This window comes from Microtus pennsylvanicus, chromosome 9 (assembly GCF_037038515.1).
Source record: "Microtus pennsylvanicus isolate mMicPen1 chromosome 9, mMicPen1.hap1, whole genome shotgun sequence".
NCBI lineage: Eukaryota > Metazoa > Chordata > Mammalia > Rodentia > Cricetidae > Microtus > Microtus pennsylvanicus.
Genome location: NC_134587.1, coordinates 53,897,863 through 53,905,380, shown reverse-complemented (window position 1 = coordinate 53,905,380; position 7,518 = coordinate 53,897,863). Strand labels below are relative to the sequence as shown.

General features: G+C 39.1%; 1 pseudogene; it reads left to right on the top strand.

The window, feature by feature from the left end:
* Positions 1-465: 465 nt before the first annotated feature.
* Positions 466-1,725, top strand: LOC142857596 (high mobility group protein B1 pseudogene; annotated as a pseudogene).
* Positions 1,726-7,518: the final 5,793 nt, after the last annotated feature.

Here is a 7,518-nt window from a genome sequence, read left to right as displayed (position 1 = left end):
TCTCTGATTAAAGATGGCACTGAATGTTTATCAAATTATATTGTTAGATATTTACTCCATACTGGGAAGCATTTGCATAAAGTCTTTCATAATTCAATTTACTTATTTAAGTAATACTTCTATTTATTTTCATTGTTTTACTTGGAAGAGAAAGTTCATTCTGCAGGCTACTAGAGCCATCTAGTGGCCAACATATGTAATTTCATCTCAGTTTATCTTTAGAGCTGTTTTGTGGGAAATGGTATCCAAAGTCTTAGTTTTCTAACCGTCAGTAGAAGCAGAAAGAAAAGGAAAAAAAGAAAAAAGGTAGAAATGAAGAAAGGAAGGAAGGAAAGAAGAAAAGAAGGAAAAGGAAAAGTTAATCAAAACAAGAATATTATAGAGATATGCAATATTCACATCCAAGCTGAAACCTCTATTGACTTCAATCTCTTATGTTTATCAAACTCCTTATTGTAGCATTGCAGTACATTGAGCTCCATAGAGACAGCACCGGGGCAAGCGAGAGCCGGACGGGCACTGGGCGACTCTGTGCCTCGCGGACGAAAATCAACTAAACATGGGCAAAGGAGATCCTAAGAAGCCGAGAGGCAAAATGTCCTCGTATGCATTCTTTGTGCAAACCTGCCGGGAGGAACACAAGAAGAAACACCCGGATGCTTCTGTCAACTTCTCAGAGTTCTCCAAGAAGTGCTCAGAAAGGTGGAAGACCATGTCTGCTAAAGAAAAGGGGAAATTTGAAGACATGGCCAAGGCTGACAAGGCTCGTTATGAAAGAGAAATGAAAACCTACATCCCTCCCAAAGGGAAGACCAAAAAGAAGTTCAAGGACTCCAATGCACCCAAGAGGCCTCCTTCTGCCTTCTTCTTGTTCTGTTCTGAGTATCGCCCCAAAATCAAAGGAGAACACCCTGGCTTATCCATTGGTGATGTTGCAAAGAAACTGGGAGAGATGTGGAACAACACTGCTGCAGCTGACAAGCAGCCCTATGAAAAGAAGGCTGCCAAGCTGAAGGAAAAGTACGAAAAGGATACTGCTGCTTACAGAGCTAAAGGAAAACCCGATGCAGCGAAAAAGGGGGTGGTCAAGGCGGAAAAGAGCAAGAAAAAGAAGGAAGAGGAAGATGATGAGGAAGACGAAGAGGATGAAGAGGAGGAGGAAGAAGAGGAAGATGAAGATGAGGAAGAAGATGATGATGATGAATAAGTTGGTTCTAGCGCAGTTTTTTTTTCTTGTCTATAAAGCATTTAACCCCCCTGTACACAACTCACTCCTTTTAAAGAAAAAAATTGAAATGTAAGGCTGTGTAAGATTTGTTTTTAAACTGTACAGTGTCTTTTTTTGTATAGTTAACACACTACCGAATGTGTCTTTAGATAGCCCTGTCCTAGTGGTATTTTCAATAGCCACTAACCTTGCCTGGTACAGTCTGGGGGTTGTAAATTGGCATGGAAATTTAAAGCAGGTTCTTGTTGGTGCACAGCACAAATTAGTTATATATGGGGACGGTAGTTTTTTTTTGTTTTGTTTTGTTTTTGGTTTTTTTTTTTCATCTTCAGTTGTCTCTGATGCAGCTTATACGAAGATAATTGTTGTTCTGTTAACTGAATACCACTCTGTAATTGCAAAAAAAATTGCAGCTGTTTTGTTGACATTCTGAATGCTTCTAAGTAAATACAATTTTTTTTATTAAAAAAAAAAAAAAAAAAAAAAAAAAAAAAAAACTCCTTATTGTAACACGATTAATAAAAACCAAGAATCAGATATTGGAATTCAGTCTGAAGACCAGAAAAGCGAATCAGCCGGCCGCTGGCTCTTACCTCTACCTCGGTCCAAAAATGTCGACCCTGTCTCTCAGTCTCATTCTGAGGATTCCTGGAGACAGGATCACCATTTTGGACTGAGGTCAAGGTAAGAGCCAGTGACTGGCTGCTTTGCTTCTCTGGTCTTCAGGTTGAACTCCAATATCTGTCTCTGGGTTTCTATTAATCATGTTGTACCATATGGTGTTCTTGCTTGGTAGAGCGGGAGTCCATGGCCTTCAAGTTCTTCTGCTCAACTCAAAAGCTGACTGGAACTATGCACAATAAGAGTATTGTCAAAAATCTCACATTCTTCCCACCATGTCTTGGAAGTGGTGACTACTCAAGGCAACCATTTCCCATCAGCACTTTGACAAATCATCTTCTCTCCTCTCGATTCTATAGCTATTTGACCTGGCTGCTGCTCTGCACAGACATTAGTACCATTCCCTAGAACTGCCTCTTCCAGGATAGCTTCCCTGCCATCATGGACGCACAGAGAACTGCTCTCCGCTGCATCAGTTAGTGGCTGTCACCTGCCAGAGAGTTTCAGGCAGCAAGACCGACGGTGATATTCACTTTCCAGAATCAAGGTGCCTGATATCAGATGGATCTCAGTCTAGCAGACACTGAGGACCGTTTCCACATGAACCATCTCACTGCAGTAGGTTTCTGTCTCTCCTCAGGCACCTCTATGTTTGTCCTCGACTAGAGGTGGTTTCCAAGAACTGCTGCCCTCACCTCACCCCATAGCTCTGTCCTTACTTAGTAACCAGGCCACAAGCACCATCATCACTTACTGAGCCTTGTCACTAACATATCAGGTGATGTTTTAAAGTTCAGCCCCACCTCACTGGACTTCTCTGACGAAATATCATCTGAGGTCACTGTACACTGCATTCATATCACTCTTCCCCAGACATCTTTCACTTTAGCTCATTCCCAGAGCGTCTTTACACAAATGTATTCTTTCATGTCTTTCAATGTCTGCATTAAGATCACCATCTGTCTTAAAATTTATTATTCCAATATGTGCCCAACATTCCTTAAAAAGAGTATATTTTTTACTTAGACCCTTTGGTGGGTCTATACAACTATGTTTTATTGATTCTTTTATGAATAAGGGCTAATGACGGCTCCAGATATGTCTCAGGAGTACCTAATTTAAACTAATTTATGCTCAGAATGCAAACACAATACCCACTAAACTGTCAACCCACAAACAGGAATACAATTCAAATTCTTGATTTTCTTGAGAGCTCAAAGGCAATACCCTGAAAAAACCACAGCTCCAGGATCACAGCAGTCAAAGCAGTTTCCATCCCAACCATCACATCTATGTAACCTTGGGGACGATGCTCACACCCACAGGATCTCATTGCCTTTGCATATAAACTGGACCAATGCCCTTAGGGGTCCTGGGAAGAAGTTGTAAGATAGTATGTGGATAATCTCTAACCCAGACCCTAAAACAGTGAGTATTCCAATGATGACAGTTATTCAGCATGAGTTAGCAGAAGTGACAATTTTCTCATTCAAGCATGTCGCTCTCCTCTGCTTCTACCACGCAGCACAAACTGCTCCTGAGCTGGACTCTGTCCTTTTTCCTTTTGCTTCTGTCCTCCAGCTGCAGGTCACCGTCACTCTTCCCTGTCTGTGAATTTCATCCCATTTTGCTATCAACATGGCACTGCCTGCCTTCTTGCTTGCACTTCTTGCCCCTGCCACTGGCATCTCTGCTTCAACCCATTTGAAATAATCCAAAACTTTCTGAGAGAAACTACCCTGTCTCCTTTGTCCGCTGCTTTGTCTGCAGCATTGGGATGGCATACTGTGAGTTTCTAATACATAATAAATGAGTGGATTAGTAGCAAATGGATGAGTGAATCAGTGAATGACAACCATGAGACAACTCTCTAAAGAATAAAAGCCAAACTCCAAAAACAGTGAGAGATAATTACATTTATTACTTGGCATTATAATCACCTTAAGTCTCCTTGAACATTTTAAGAAATGGAATGAAGCCTGTTTTCAGAAGCTCTTAGTGTTTGCTCCCTCACCCCAGAGTTGCCTGATGAAATTTTTCCTCAACTCCTCTCTCCAGTGTACAACTATAGATTCCTGTTTGACAGCCTTCTAATTCTTAAACTACTTGTTAGTCACAGAGATACTAAGAGAATCTTTGGTTGAAAAACGTGTTAATAATTTGCTAATAGAAAACTGTACTTAAATCCTGCGCAGCAGTGAGTAGAAACATTACTCATGTCTTTTGTTTTGTTTTGCTTTGCTTTGTTTCTTCACCCCTTTTTTGAAAATGAATTCTTTTTTTACATAATATATCTGTATTACCCTAGTTCCTCCTCATTTCTCCCCTATCCAGTTCCGCCCCATTTCTGTCTCTCATTAGAAAACAAACAGGCTTCTAAGGGATAATAATAAAATATAACATAATAATATAGAACAAAAACTAAACATATATTCATTTCCCCTATAAGGAGCTCTGTCATATTCATTTAGGCTATTTTACGGTCTTTTTCTTGTGCTTCAGTTATGGTACATGTTTGCTGCAGTGGAGTTGCTCAGCTCTGGTGGAGACATATACCTGGATGCTATTGATTATGTTTTCATTTTTAATGAACTCTTAAAATTGTTTGACAATCAGTGCCAATTCCAAAGCTTGATTTGATCCGATAGAAAGATAATTACTTTAGAAACAAAGAAACTGAGAAAACTGTTTGGAGGCCCTGCTAGTCAGAAGTTACAGTCTAATACAGCCTAGCAACTCTCTCCAAACTCAGCAATATGGAGAATTCCCTCCCCACTGAGACTTCCTGCTCTCTACCTGCCCTTATTTGGAGGTCTCTACGCCCAGAGGGTGGCCTTATCTCAAAACTGTCCTTAAGCCCAGATGCTTGATTTATCTCCAGTGTGACCCTTGGCATAGTTCTCTGCTAGAGGGCTCCTCCCAATGCCCATATGGTAATTAGACACTGTGCTAGGAAATTTACAATAGGACTATGCTTCCACATATGATTACTAAGACTTGTTCTAGGAGCTTTATGATAGAAGCATGGTGTTTAATGTAAATGAGATGATTCCTCAACTACCATCCCCAATCCTATATATTCCCTATACTCTGGAATAAAGCAGAGTTGACTCACTGAAGCTGTCTCCTGGTGAGCTATCTCCATCAATCCACAAACCATCTGACCCTGCTCACTTGTTTGGTGATTGAAGACCCCTGAGGAAGAAAAACCACAATGGAAGGGGAGGGGAAACTTTGTTTGTTTAAGTTAATGACTTTGTTTTGCAATACAAACTCAGATGCTAAACCTGGGTGTGGAGCTCATTTGTAAACCACTTTCAAGATCTGAAAAGAAAATGGAAAGAACTGAGGGCGGGCACACACATAAATGCCTGTGGTTTTTAAATTTCTGTTGCCTGCATCCCTTGCACAGATATGTTTATCTGCTCTGATTGTGACTTTATTCCCTATGATTCCTTATAATTTTGTAGCAAGCTTTCTTGTCAGACTATCTTTGGACCACCAGTCTGCAAATAATGACATAGAGACTTATTATTAATTATGAAAGTTCAGACTTAGCTTAGGCTGGTCTCACTAGCTCTTATAACGTAAACAAACCTGCTTCTATTAATCTACGCTTTATCATATGACTTCTTACCTGTTTTTCATTATGTATGTCCAACTCCCTCTGTCTCTCAATGGCATCTCTCACATGCCTAGATTCCTCCTCCTCTTCCTTTCTCACCACAGAAATACCACCTATACCTCCTGTCTAGTTTATTGGCCATTCAACTTTTTATTACACCAATCATAGCAATATATCTTCACACAGTGTATATATATCCCACAATATAATTTAGCTGAAAACATACTTACTGGACAATGCTCATCTGCTGTTATATGAACTTTCTTAGTCTTACCAATATGCTTACTTGTCTAATTTGCTTAAAGTAGCCTGTCTTTCATATTTTTGTACTTAGAACCCAGAGCTCCTGGTTATTTTCGAAACTAATACATGCAGGTCTCTTCTTATACCAAAATCCCACTCTGTGGGTATATTTCACATCTAAAAAATATTTGGAAATGATGTTTATATGTAAATGTCATTGCTTAAAGTCATTTAGACATGGTCTCTGAAACCAGGGAATTCTCATAGAATAACATCTTCCTGTGATTTGACCCTTTAAAGGAAAAAAAAAAATAGAGCGTTCCACTGTTTGATTTTTCTTCCAAAATAATAAATTTATCCTATTTGCTGAAAATGTTAGGAAGTTACTTAATGCCACCCATTTGCAATCCTCAAAAAAAAAGATAGAAAGTGTAACATGAATATTAAATAAAAACCTTTCTAATATTCTAGTAAAAAAAGGGACATTAAAAGAACATGTGTCATTAAATTCTAAGACCAGATTTTCATGTAGTATTTAAAGTTGCTGATGGGTAGTGTCTGAGAAGCCACTTTCATGATTATTTGGTGTGTAATTTTAAGCTGTGAAAGAACATTACTTACAGGTTGATTTGTCATCTCTGAGGCAATAATTATTCTGAAATCCGTGCATGAAAACCTTGACAGCCAGTACTCCATCCAATTGGAAATACAAAGGTACTACAAAAATTGGATCAAGGTTTTTTAAAACATAGTCTCACTTGTCCAAAAGCCAAATGCAAAGGGGAAAAACTTCACAATGTGAGTCATTTAGAAGCCAACAAATTGATTTGTACCCATTTTTAAAGGAGGAATTGTGTGATAGAAAAGGGCCTTCTCAAATTGCATGTTTTGAAACTGAATTGCTTTAAAATTAAGCATAGAAAAGCATGGAGGAGCTGAAGCAAAGAAATATGAAAGTAAAAGGGAAATAAAAGAACAGACAAGATGCAGAGAGTCAAGTGGAGGAGAGAAACATCGTGTGTGGGGGTGGTGTTAGAATTCTCAAGTGAAAGCTATAAACAGAATAAGACAATGGATTTGGAACAGTTGCGTTTGACAGGGTGACACAGGAGAACGAAGAACTTTAAAAAACCATATGGTGGTTTTGATCCCAACAAAATCTTTGAAAGTACACTTTATCTGCTCTACTTAAAAATAACTTCACAATGATATTCAAACACTTTTTGAAGAATTTTTGTTGGGTTTTTTTCTTCCACTTATTACACCAAAAACATTGTTGCTGGCCTGTGATATTCAGACCTCTAGATTCTTCTGAGATAACTTCCAGGAATTTGCAACTCTAGAGACAGATTCCTAGAAGCCTGTGGCATTAAACTCACTTTTTTCAGAATCCACATATCTTACTACAACTGAGGGAGGAAGGACAACTCCAAAAAGAAAAATTCTGAAAATGTGTCTATGCTTGATCCCTAATGTCAATGAAGCTCTCAGAACTTGGGTGCTTTTACTTTCCCTTGCTCTGTGAGTGTACTTCACAAGCCATCTTGGAACAGATGGCTAAGTTCATGTCTCTACAGCTCACAGGAACATTTCAGAGTCATTTCCAATTTCTTGCTCATATTACACTTGCTACCTGGTAGGGTACTCTAATGCCTCTGGTTTCAGAGACAAGGAAGCTGTCCAATCTCACCTTCCCCATGTAGATTTCTGACTTGCTCTGCTTGCATGACTTTGACATCCCATTCTCAGAACACCAGGCCAAGCAGTCCTTACATTATTCCACTGCTCTCCTTAGAATTAT